The sequence below is a fragment of the Mesocricetus auratus genome, unplaced genomic scaffold (genome assembly GCF_017639785.1).
Source record: "Mesocricetus auratus isolate SY011 unplaced genomic scaffold, BCM_Maur_2.0 Super-Scaffold_100676, whole genome shotgun sequence".
NCBI classification, from domain to species: domain Eukaryota; kingdom Metazoa; phylum Chordata; class Mammalia; order Rodentia; family Cricetidae; genus Mesocricetus; species Mesocricetus auratus.
The window spans coordinates 41,072,729-41,086,638 of NW_024429266.1; the positions used below are offsets into that span (position 1 = coordinate 41,072,729).

The following is a 13,910-nucleotide window of genomic DNA, read 5'->3' on the forward strand; positions in this document are numbered from 1 at the left end:
TCAAACTACTCCTTGAATTCGTATTATACTCATAAACATCATGTTGTACACTAGGCGATGGTGCATTATGAAGTAGACTCATGCCTTTTGGTTGGTGTAAATCTTCAGAAAAAAAGTTTTTAGGAGAAAAGATAACCAAAATATCTGTAACAACAGCAAATGTTAGCACTTCACATTTATCAAAGAGCATAGCTGCATGTGACTTTGTAGACAAAGGACAAATGAACTTCTGAATTTATGGCTATATGTTGATATTCATCTCCAAGGGAAACAGTTCTATAAACTTTCACTTAGCTAGAGATGCTGAGCAAATTCTTCTATGGTTGCCTAATTTTTAGTGAAGAGTTCACTAATTCAAAATTTATTCATTGTGATTTTCTGTATTTCACTGAAGAATACAGTCTCTCTTTTGATTAAAAAGCAAACTAAACTAAAACAACAACAGCAGCAGCAAGGAGAGCTTTCTTGGCTGAACTCAGCACATGAAATTCAGTTAGGGTGCAATGGACTGGAGATAGAGTTTGTGAGTATTGATGAATAACCTATGGCCTCATTTTCACTTAATGAAATACTGTTGTCTTATTCATTCTTCCCTACTTAACCTTTCTTTCCCTGCCTGGATTAGAAATCGATATATTGTAGTTAGTATAATGCTTTCTTCCTTCTGACTCACCAAAAACTGCATTTGTCCCTTCCTTCACAAAAAGACTTCTCAACAGTGTAAATCTTGTTCCAAACTCAGTGGAACTCCAGCTTTCCCCATCCCCAGTTCTGCTGGCCATTCCCTCCTCAAATTCTCCTGAGATTTCTTTAGTTTTCATTCCTTTGGTTACTTCTTAATTTTCATTTATAACACACACACACACACACACAAACACACACACACACACACACACGTGTGCTTGCCTACCACCATGCTTCTTGACATGATGATAATGTACTAAGTCTCAACCATTTCTGTGATTTGTGAACACTGCTAGTTTTCCTCCTCCTGTTTTGATCACTGAGTGTTAAATATTCTGTTGTTTGTAAACCATACATCTTAGCCCATAAATTGTGAGATGTCATATTTTAATATATTTTTAATTTTCACTGTGATTTTTCCTTTGATACATAGAGCATATAGGTATATCCATCTTAATTTTCAAACATTTGATAATTCTTAAGTGTTCAGAACACACTCCATAAGATTCTTTTTTTTTTTCCAAGACAGAGTTTTTCTGTGAAGCACTGGCTGTCCTGGAACTCACTCTGTAAACCAGAGATCTGCTGGCTCCTGCCTCCCTATACTCCATAAGATCTTAAAACAAATTTATATGTGATTATCATATAGCATATAATCTATTTTGATAAACAAGTCACATGTAAAATATGTTTCATATCCAAATTTTACTTTATGAAATTTAAGTTGTGATTTTTTTGGCACATATAACTTTGAATTATTTATGTATGTTCTCATTGATTGGTATTGTATTATTACCTATGATAATAATTTGGTTTTAATTTTATTTCATCTTTTATTAGTATAACTCTTGTTTGTTTAACATATTCTCTACTTTTCCTTTTATATTTAAAGTATTTATCTTTTAAAAAGCAAATAATCAAGGTTTGATTAAAAATGTTTTTGGAGTAATCTTTGTTTTCTGAAACAATATTTTATTTTTTGATTATTTTCTGCATTAGTAAACAGCTTTCTAAAAATGGATTATCTTTATTTTTAATTATGGGTGTATGTGAGCTTGAGTGCAGGTTCCCACAGAGGCAGGAGGAATCAGAGATCCCTTGAGCTGGCATTACAGGCAGTTAAGAGGTACCAATGTGGGTCTAGGAGTTAAACACTGGTCATTTGCAAGAGCACTGCACACTCTTAACTACTGAGCCATCTTTGAGCTCACAGAGTGTCTGTCATTCATGAAACACACACACACACACACACACACACACACACACTTTTAATTTTTTAATTTTTGGTTTTTCAAGACAGGGTTTCTCTGTGGAGCTTTGGAGCTGTCCTGGAACTCACTGTTTAGACCAGGCTGGCCTCAAACCCCCAGAGATCTGCCTCCCTCTGCCTCCTGAGTGCTGGGATTAAAGGTGTGTGCCACCACCGCTCTGCATCTTAAATACAAGCTAGTTTTTATTTCTCACTCCATCACCCTTGGAGAGATAGGTGTTTTAATATAACTCTCAGGTAATTTAATCACACTGTCAATCCTCAGACTTCCCCAAGGGTTCTGGCCTCTGAAACAGATAAGGAAGAAGAATGGCTAGCATGGGTCTACATCCTTAAGTTTGTTACCAGATACACTTTGCAACTCAAGTGTTTGCACTTTTAATTCCTCCTACCTGTAGACACACATCCTGCCGTTCACTTGATGCTTCAGTATAGCAATCTCTGTCAGCATCACTGGGATAAAAAGGCAAACCTAGCAGGTGTGAGTTTGTCCTCACTTTCTATATAGAAGCTCCCTCTTTCTATATAGCCCCCACCTCCTTTCATTTGTGTATTTTATTAAATCTTGATTCCACACATGAGACTAAAAATCTGATATGTGTCTTTGTGAATTGTGCTGTGCCTGCTGCACTGCCTGTGTCTGAGAATGGGCAGAGGGTGTCGGGACTGATGACACAGAGACCCATTGGTGGCTTCCAGAAAGCTCTTCAAGAAGGCTCCCTTTATTCCTACCCTGGCTGGTTATATATATTCTGACACCAGAAGCGGCGGTAGGTGGGTCAGAAAGAGGCGGTTAGTCTTTGGAAAAGGTCAAGGTCAGGGCATTCCCATGGGCCAGCCCCTATGCTCAGGATTGGAAAAGTTCAAGGTCAGGGCATTTCCTTGGGCCAGCCCTTATCAGGAATTTATTGCCCTGGGCACTGTATTGTTTTTAGTAAACATCGTCTTACAGCTGCCTGCTCCCAGGCTGATGGGGAAGTGGGCCTCCAGCCAAGGTCTGTTGTTCCCACAAATTGCATAATCTTTTATTTTTATTCTTTGCTGCCTATCTATCTATCTATCTATCTATCTATCTAATCTACCTATCTACCTATGTGAGACAGGATCACATTATTGTAGCTCTGTTAGGCCTGGAATCTACTACATAAACTAGGCTGGCTTTTAACTCATGGAGATCTGCTTGCCTTGGCCTTTGGGGTGCTAGCATTAATTGCATACAAATATCTCTTTTAAATGAAGTGGACCCTATGAATTCAGAATTGTCTTTATTTTTTGGGTGCTGTATGCATATCATAACAAAACTGAGTGCATGTGTAGATGAAAACATGCCTCACTCTGGCTTTCAGGGGAAATTGTTTTCCATTTAATTAATTTTGGGTCAGGTTCTTGCTATGGAACTGAGGCTGGCTCAAAGCTGGGTGTCTGAAGCTAACCTTATATTGACAGTTATCTCTTTGGATCTGTGCTGAGATTATGGAGTGTTCCACAATACTAGAAAAGATCCTTTTAAAATGTATTACTGAACTCTTTCAGTATAGAGCAGCATTAGTTAAAATAGGGAAGATGGAATGAAGCCAGATGTCCTGTAGTAAGTAGTTGCTGCCAGACAAGCCAAAAGTCTGACTGCTCTAAGTCCTAGGATGTGGCTTTCAAAACTACACCTCTGCATTGAAGAATACTGTGGGCTGATGCTGTGTTTGCAGCCACCAAGCTCTCCTGCTTTTAGTGGCACTGGCTTACAAGATGGCAGTAGAGCATGGAAAGATAACTGTGTGATGGAACTACCTTCCCATTAGCCTAGAGTTATTTTAAGGTGCTTTCCAATACTAAAAATATCCATGCGTTTTGAATTTCTTATACCTATTTTTTGGTTGTTCTGTTACCATGGAAACATCAACTTCATGAGGAAAGATAAAGAATAAAGCATGTATCAAACTAAGTGGGGTGGCTTACACTTGTAATTTCAAAACAAAACATGAGACACTGAGAGACAGGAGGCTGTTATGGAATATTAGGGTTATTTGTTTGTTTGTTTGTTTGTTTTTGTTTTTGTGTCTAACTTTGGAGCCTGCCCTGGCACTCATTCTGAAGACCATGTTGGTTTTGAACTCATAGAGATCCATCTGCCCCTGCCTCCTGATTTCTGGGATTAAGGGCATATATCATCACTTATTAACTTAATATTAACTTAAGATGTGTTACATTTGTTTATGCGGTGGAATATTTGTTTGATGATGCAAAGATCTGTTGCATGCTTTTATGTTGCATGTATTAGCTCTGTAAAGTTGTGTTACTTAGCCCACCTAAAACACCTCATTGGTCTAATAAAGAGATGAATGGCTGATAACTAGGAGGCAGAGAGAAATAGATGGGGATGGCAGGTAGAGAGAATAAAAAAGAGAGAGAGGAGTAAGAAAAGGAGGAGAACAATTTGAATAGACTTATAACCCTTAATAAAATAGAAGCAGTCATCAACCAAAAGGCTCCCAACCAAAAAAAGCCTAGGACCAGATGGTTTCAGTGCACAGAAATTCAATTCCAATTCTCCTCAAAGTATTCCACACAATAGAAGCAGAAGGGTCATTGCCAAACTCTTTTTATGAGGGTTCAATAACCTTGGTACTCAAGCCACACAAAGACATAACTAAGAGAGAGAACTATAGACCATTATCCCTCATGAACATTTATGCAAAAATACTGGCGAATCAGATCCAAGAACACATCAGAAAAATCATCCACCATGATCAAGTAGGCATCATCCCAGGGATGCAGGGATTGTTCAACATATGAAAATCCATCAATGTAATCTACCATATAAACAAACTGAGAAAGAGAAATCGTATGATAATCTCACTAGATTCTGCAAAAGCTTTTGACATAATCCAACACCCCTTTATAATAAAGGTCTTGGAAAGATACGGAATAACAGAAAATACCTAAACATAATAAAAGCTAAACCAACAGCCAACATCAAACTAAATGGAGAGAAACTCAATACAATTTCTCTAAAATCAGGAACAAGACAAGGCTGTCCACTCTCTCCATAACTCTTCAAAATTGTACTTGAAGTTCTAGCTAGAACAATAAGACAACAAAAGGAGATCAAGGGATACAAATTGGAAAAGAAGAAGTCAAACTCTCACTATGATATGATAGCTTATATAAGTCACCCGAAAAATTTTACCAGGGAACTCCTACAGATGATAAATACATTCACCAAAGTGGCAGGATACAAGATTAACTAAAAAAAAATCAATAGCCCTACTATATACAGAAGATAAATGGGCTGAGAAAGAAATCAGGGAAACATCACCCTTTACAATAGCCACAAATAACATAAACTACCTTGGGGTAACACTAACTAAACAAGTGAAAGACCTGTATAACAAGAAATTTGAGTCTTTAAAGAAAGAAATTAAAGAAGACACCAGAAAATGGAAAGATTTCCCATGCTCTTGGATAGATAGGATCAACATAGTAAAAATGGCAATCTTGTCAAAAGCAGATAAAATCCCCATGAAAATCCTAGCACAATTCTTCACAGATCATGAAAAAACAATTCTCAGCTTTATATGGAAAAACAAAAGACCCAGGATAGCCAAAACAACCTTGTACAATAAAGAAACTTCTGGAGGCATCACCATTGCTCACTTCAAGCTCTATTATAGAGCTATAGTCATGAAAAACAGCTTGGTGTTGCCAAAAAAATAGACAGGTAGACCAATGGAATCGAATTGAAAACCCTGATATGGACCCACACACCTTTGAACACCTAATCTTTGACAAAGAAGCTAAAATTATACAATGGAAAAAAGAAAGCATCTTCAACAAATGGTACTAGCATAACTAGATGTTGGTATGTAGAAGACTGCAGATAGATCCATATCTATCACCATGCACAAAACTTAAGTCCAAGTGAATCAAAGACCTCAACATAAATCCAGCCACATTGTATCTCTTAGAAGATAAAGTAGGTAGTACCCTGGATGAATTGATACAGGAGATCCCTTCCTGAAGAGAACACCAGTAGCACAGACACTGAGATTGACAATTAACAAATAGAACTTCCTGAAGCTGATAAGCTTCGCTAAGGCAAAGAACACAGTCAACAAGACAAAAAAGCAGCTCACAGAATGAGAAAAGATATTCATATTCCCCAGCCCCACATCTGACAGAGGGCTGATTTCCAAAATATACAAAGAACTCAAGAAGCTAATTACTAAACCACCAAATAATCCAATTAAAAAGTGTCGTACAGAACTAAATAGAGAATTCTCAATAGAGGAATCTAAAATGGCTGAAAGACACATAAGAAGGTGCTCAAAATCCTTAGCCACCAGGAAAGTGCAAATTAAAACAACTCTGAGATACCATTAGTCAGAATGGCTAAAATAAAGAAAAATAGCAATGACAGTTTATGCTGGAGGGAATGTGGAGAAAGAGGAACATTCCTCCACTGCTGGTGGGAATGCCAACTCATACAGCCACTTTGGAAATCAGTATGGAGATTCCTCAGGAAAAAGGGGATTCAGTCTACCACAAGATCCAGCAATTCCACTCTTAGGCATATACCCAAAAGATGCACATTCATACAACAAGGACATCTGTTCAACCATGTTCCTAGCAGCATTATTTCAATAGCCAGAACCTTGAGGCAATCTAGATGCCCCTCACCTGAAGAATGGATGAAGAAAATGTGATACATTTACAAAATCGAGTACTACTCTAGACAAAGAACATAGGAGTACCAGCCTACAATCCACACCAGTAGAGAGGCTAGGAACCAAGGAGGACCTTGAGAGAGACATACATGATCCTCTGGAGAAGGGTAAGGGACACCTTCTCCTGAGCTAATTTGGAACATGGGGGGAGGGGAGAGGGAGTTAGGAGAAAGAGAAGGGGAAGATGAGGGGAGAGGAAGATATGATGAATCAGGAAGATCAAGTCAGGAGAAGAATAGAGGAGAGGAAGAAAAGTGGTATCATAATAGAGGGAACCATTATAGGTTTAAAGGGAAATCTGGCACTAGGGAAATGTCCCAAGATCTATAAGGATGACACCAACTAACAATCTAAGCAATAGTCTAACGTCTACATTAAACTCCCTTCCCCTATAATGAGATTGATGACTACCCTATATGCCATCCTAGAGCCTTCATCCAGTGGCTGATGGAAGCAGAAGGAAACACCCACAGCTAAACAATGAGCTGAACTCCTGGAATCCAGTTGCAGAGAGGGAGGAGTGATGAGCAAAGGGTTCAAGACCAGGCTGGAGAAACCCACAGAAACAACTGATCTGAACAAGGGGGAGCTCATGGAACACAGACTGATAACTGGGAAACCAGCATAGGACTGTTTTAGACTCCCTGAACATGGATGTCAGTTTGGAGGTCTGGTTAATCTGTGGGGCCTCTAGTAGTGGATCAGTATTTATCCCTAGTACAGGAATAGACTTTGGGAGCCCACTCCACACAAAGGGATACTCTCTCAGCCTAGACACAAGGGGACACAGTCCAGTTCCTGCTCCAAATGATATGACAGACTTTGAAGATCCCCCATGGAAGTCCTCATCCTCCCTGGTGAGCAGAAAGAAGTAGGAGGTCTGTGGGGGGGCAGTGGAGGAGAGGGGAGGGAGAGGTAACTGGGATTGACATGTAAAACAAGCTTGTTTCTAATTTAAATTTAAAAAAATAAAAAAAGAGAAGGATGAGAGGAGGACACCAGGGGCTAGCCATGTAGTCACTCAGCAACCCAGGCACCCAGCCAGTGTGGAGTAAGAAGGAAAGAAAGAATATAGAATAAAGAAGGATGAAAAGACAAGAGGCAAAAATGTAGCTAAAGAGAAATGGTATAATTTGTTAGAAAAGCTGGCTAGAAAGAAGCCAAGCTAAGCCTGGATAGTCTTAAGTAAGAATAAATCTCCATGTATTTATTTGGGAGCTGGGTGGCAGGCCCACAGAGTTAAAACAACAGCAACAATTTACTACAGGATGGTGCCATGAGTTCAAGGCTAGGTTGGACTACAAAGTGAGATCCAGGACAGCCTGGGCTACAGTGTGAGTCTATGTGCCAAAGAACAAAACAAATTTTATGAAAGTTTCTGTCCTTTTATTGAGAAAATAGTTTATACCCTGTACTTTTTTTCTAGTGAATATTAGCAATAGAGGGCCACTGCCCACATCCTCAGAAATAAAGGGTAGCCTTTCAGTAGAGACAGTCAATCACATGGGTATTTTAACATATCGTATTATAAGGATGTCTGAAATGCGGACAGCTATTTTTCCAGGTCATTTCAGTAATATAGCAAAACAGAAAAACCTATCAGTTCCAAGTACAAAATCTATGATTTAGTATTCTGCTGGTAGTGTTGGTTTTCCCAATTACATGCTCAGGGGCACTGGCTCTGCCTCATCTGGAATGCAGGGTATAAATAGTATCCTCCGTGGTGTCTGCCTCACAGGGTTCTCATAAATAATACATTACTGTGTGCACTACGTGATTTCTTTTAAAATGGAAAAAAAAAACACCCAACAGGATATTTCTGGGATTTCAGAAAGTAGGATGCTGCTACTGGCAAATGGATATGAACATGACTAAATTGTAGTTACCAAAGCATAGAATTGTACCCAAATATTAATAATGAATCTTATCATGGCAAATAGTTTAATTTTGAACACTTAATACCATTTGGAAAAGAGAAAAAGAGTGGTGCTTTAGGATTCTTCAGCAAACACAGCCCATAGGAGTGATTGACTAATGACAATCCTGAGTCTACATGACTGCAAAGCCTGTGAAGCATATCACTTGCTTCTCAAGGTGGAGACACTGTAGAAGACACGGAGATATAGTAATTCAGTGCTATTGCGAAGGTCTTAATTTAATTTCCTACTACTGTATCAAAAGTAAGTTAAAGGAGAAAGGGCTTGCTTGCCTCATAATTCTGGGTTAATAGTCCATCATTGTGGGAAATAAAGATGGAAAAACTTAAACACATCTTGTCACATCCACAACCAAGTGCAAAGAGAATGAATATATGCTTGTTTGGGTTCGTTGAATTCTTTCCACTTTTACACAATTCAGGATCCTGTGCCTAGGGGTAGTAAAAGGGAATGACGCCACCCACAGTAGGTAGGTCTTCCCATTCAATTAACATAATCGAGAGAGTCCTCATGGATACATCCACAGGTCAACCTGTTCTAGACAGTCTCTCACAGAGACTGTCCTCCCAGGCGAGTCTTGTGTGTCAGGTTGACAATTAAGGTTAGTCATCACAAGGCTTGAGAATGAGGAGAGCTGTCAGTGTTAATCCCAGACTAAGAACTCATCCTAAATGAGATGAGACCTCTCAGCTCAAATAGTAAGATGAGAAAAAGAAGTCAACCTCTATCTTCTGTTCAGGTTTTGTCAACAGGTTGGGTGATGGATGTCCTACCACAGTGAGGAGGGTGGTCTACTTTAGGGAGTCCACCAATTCAAATTAGAAATCATGTTAAATCAACTGCCACACAGTCCTTTCAAATTGATGATTCTCCCTGTATGCCCATGTCTACTTAGCCTCCTTTTAGTGGCTAAGTGCAGAAATTATAATTAATATTCATATTTATGCTTTTATACCATAGATCATATTTGATAAATTCATAGGTTATAAAGATTTTTGAAAATTAATTTATTTTGCTTTTAATTGTGTGAATGTCTGTGTGGGTATGTGAGTGGAATTCAAGTATCCAAGATGGTCAAGGGTGTCAGATCACCTGGAACTGGAGTTAAAGGTGGTTTTGAGTCACTTGATGTCAGTGCTGGGAACCAAACTCTGGTCCTCTATGACAGAAGAAAGTCTTCTTAACCATTGAACCATCTATCTAGGCTGAGGCTATCAACTTTTATTTTTTACTTACCAAATTTCTATTTGGTTCTTTGTAAAATTTCATCCAGTTTTGTGGGTTCCATTCCATGTGATTGTATTCCTGTGGACTTACACTTATTGAGATTTTTTTTAAAGATTCATATGGTGTAGCTATTAAATGGGTAAGTCCTTCCTTGCTTCTTTGTCTTGGTGTCATATTTCTTCATGCTATTAATCACTTCAGAATTGTGCTGATCACCCTGAAGAAATCTAACTATAGAACTCTTCTTGGAGGGCAGAACTTGATTTGCCTCTTTCAGAGGCTGTTGTGTAACAGTTCTATCCAAGACAAAAACATTCCATCCAGCAGGGAAGCTCCTTAAGCAGTAGGTAAACAACTCGAAATAGCTTCAGGAAATCCCTGAAACTGACCAGATTCACTAGGCCCCTCCCTGCCAGAGTAAGCAATAAAAACTACAAAGACTGTAAGGGCAGAGTAGCTGCGTGGAGGAAGCAGAAGTTAGTCCAGCTCTCTGGAAGAGACTCAAACAAACTGAGACACCTGGAAAGGACACTGTCCAGATTCACTATGTCCCTCCCTGTCAGAGTTAGCAATAGACTGCAGCAAAGGCTCTCAGATAAGCCAACCTGTAAAGCAGACTGAGACCCAGACCGGCTGCTTGAAAGGAGGTTTAAGACCAATCACTTGGAAGGACAGTCTTCAACCTGTTGAGCTGCCTGCAGTGTGCTCCAGGTTCCCAGCTTTTGTTAGTCATCACCCTTGCTGGAGTGGGCTTTGATGATGTGGCTATCTTTGATTCATTTCTGGTCCTGTAAGTAATCCCTTGGTCATATTCCTGTAAGTAACCCTAGTAAGACTCATATATTCACCATGTTGGTTAGTGGTGGTGTCTGTCCTTTGGTCTGTCATAGTCTCCCTATCTGGGGTGAGTAGATGTGTGTTGCATCTCCCCAGGAAAAGTTTGTCACACATCAGATGCCTAGAGAAACTGACAATCTGGGTACACTTAAACTCAGTTTCAGGGTGCCTGTTTTCTGGATGACCTGGATTGCATTAAAATGAACTGCCAGTACATGGGAAGGCTTTTTATGTTATTCCTATGGTACCTGTTTAGTTTCTTTTTTATCTCATTATGAAACAGCCCGATATAGCCTGGGCTGGCTTGGGATTCACTGTGTAGCTGTGACAGATATTGAACTCAAATCTTCCTGTTTCTCTCAAGTGCTGGGATTTTTTTTTAACCGAGCTTTTCTCCTTCAGTTATCACATTCATTGTTCATATTAATCAGCTTGGCATGGTATTTCCAAACATCCAGACAGCACGCGTTGCTCATAGCCATTTACTCCTTTTTCTACTAGCCTCCTCACAGGCCCTTCCCAGTCCCCAGTTATCACTTGTATTTTTAGTGTCACCATGTAAGGGAGAATGTGTGCTACCGTTAGAGGGAGACAATGCTGATCATTCTTTTACAGAGAGGAAAGAACGCTAGAGCAATGTTCGCACTAGTTACTTGTCTAACAGTGAAACTGCCCATCAGGAAGTGAAACTGAAAATAACCCAGAAAGGAGAGGGTAAGATCAGGGTGGAGGTGTGACTTTTTTCTTTTTTGAACAGCTCTGAACTCATCTGGAGTTGCTAGTTACTGATCAAAGATTATGATTTCTCTGCTCAGTAGTCACTAACTACACCAACTGCTGTTGTTATCCTTAATGGGCCAGTACCCTTCAGTTCCAGTTTTGGTTAAAGTAAAAAAAAATGGCAACTGGGTAGAGAAAATCACTGTTTACATATGGAATCTACCTTCTCTTCCATCTGACTAGTTCTAGGATAGTTGCTTTAGGTCTCTTAACAGAAATTTAAATGCACTCAATCCATCACACAGGCTTCATCTAAATTGGTTGTCTTTTTCAATGTTAATCATCTTAGTTACCAGTGTCAACACAATTGTACAGAATCAACTGAGTACACTGTCTTTGTTTCTTTCTATTGTTTGGTAAATTTTAATTCACTATGGAAAAGATTAAGGATGAGGACAGATACTCAAAGTAAGGTAATTCTTCACCTGCAGGCAAGGCTTAGTCTCGGTGACTAAGTCAGAAGATGGGGCTTAGATTTGACATCTCAATAGAAACGCAGCATCTTTTTTCTGCCAGCTACCGCCTAGCACTGTCCTGAGTCACTGTTTCTCCTGGAGAATGTTAGTTGTGAAGTCAGTGTCATTTCCTTTGGCGGCATCCCGAGCACAAGCAGTTGTCTATCATCTGAGTTGGAACCGAGCCCACACTAAGCATGGGGCTGGAGAGATGGTTCAGTTGGTGAGAGCACTTGTTGCTCTTCTAGAGGACCTGTGTTTGGTTCCCAGAATTCAGGTAGGGAAGCTCACAATCACCTGTGACTCCATTTCCAGGGGATCCAACACCCTCTTCTGACATCTCTGAGCACCCCCAGATACATGACATATGCTCTCATATACATATAAATATAAAATAAATCGTTTAATATACTAAAGTCTAACAATTTATAGTAATACATATACATACACACACACACACACATATATATATATATACATATACATATACTTGAAACACCTTAGAAGTTTAAAGTAGAGACAGATAAAAGTATTGCTCATAAGTTTCATATTACAGGGGAATTTTAGACATTGAATATTCATATGCTGTTACATGTTCAAAGACATAGATAAGCACAGATCCTTGGCATGTAAGCAAGTTTCTTCTTTGCTATCTATCTTTGTTTCTGACATTGGACCCCATGAAGACTAGCCTATCTAAAGGTCACTTTGTAGCTAGGGCTACTTGTTCTTTTCACAAGTACCATACTGTCATGGTTACTGCAGCACAGGAAATTGTGGTCAGGTTGTTTTAGCATAGTTCACCTTTATTATTTTAGTGTTCCTTTAATATTATTTGTGCTTTTCTGGATCTTTTGCCTATACATGAACAATTTTGAATCAATTATTCTTGCAAAAATAGGTTTACGTGATTTTAGGAATGTGCTGAGTCTATAAATTCCGGGTGTTTTTGTGCCAATTTCTGCTTCTTGTTTTTTTTTTTTTTTCCAGAGGGAAGGTCTCATTGTGTAGCCCAAACTGGCCTCTAACTTGCTGCATGTCCTTGAAGCGCTGGTGTTTTGCATTCATACCACTGTGCCTCAGACTGTTTTAATGACATGATATTTTAAAAATAAGACTGTGTTTTGTTTAAGCTACTTTAGGTTACTGTCCAGTATGTTTCTTATGGAATTTCCATGTTCTCCAATCATCATCCTTTCTTCTCAATGCTTGTTCTCCCTCTCTACTCCATGCTCTTCCCCTTGCCCTCCCCTCCCTGATTCTCTTTTTGCCACAGATGTCCCCTCCTCTGCTTCCGTGACCCAGGTATCCCTTTACCCTTGCCTTTCTCACCTTTCCTTAGTATCCCTTCTCCTGTGTTGTGACCTTTTGTCTAAATTTATGACGTAAACACACAGGGAGGTAAAAGCAAATATCTATATATACGTCTACATACAAAATTTTAAGCCCAAATTACGCATAAGAGAAAAAATATTTTTCCTGTTAAACCTGGCTTATTTTATGTGACTAAAGGGTTCTTTTTCTATCCATTGTCTTGCAAGTACTATGACCTGTGACTCTTTTTTGGACGTAGACTAAATTTGCTACTATTTTGTTGAGTAGTTTTACCTCTGTGGTCATGTGAACATTGGTCTATAATTTTCTTTTGTTATAATATTTTTGTCTGACTTTGAAATTAGAATAATGCTGGCAGCCAGTGATGAACCAAGAAATATTCCATCTGTTTTTATCCTCTGGAAAAAATAACTTGAACAGAACTGTTGTAATTTTCCTTAAACAGCTGATAGAATTCACACATGAACCCATGTGAATTAGGTGCTTTCTCTTAGGGAAAGTTGTCAGTTCTTGAATCAATTTACTTAGCAAATGTAGGCTTGTTGAGAATGTTTATTATTAGTGGGACTTTGGTAGATTGCTCAGTGAATTGTTCCCATTTATTTATGTTATCAATTTTGGATCAGAGATATTTTCACAAATTCTTTTCCTTGTCATTTTATTG

The 13,910-nt window shown here is 38.9% G+C and overlaps 1 protein-coding gene across 2 annotated transcripts in view; it reads left to right on the forward strand.

The window, feature by feature from the left end:
- Positions 1-13,910, forward strand: part of Pla2g4a (phospholipase A2 group IVA) — a 145,923-nt gene that overhangs the window by 27,166 nt on the left and 104,847 nt on the right. The gene's annotated exons all lie outside the window — the stretch shown is intronic.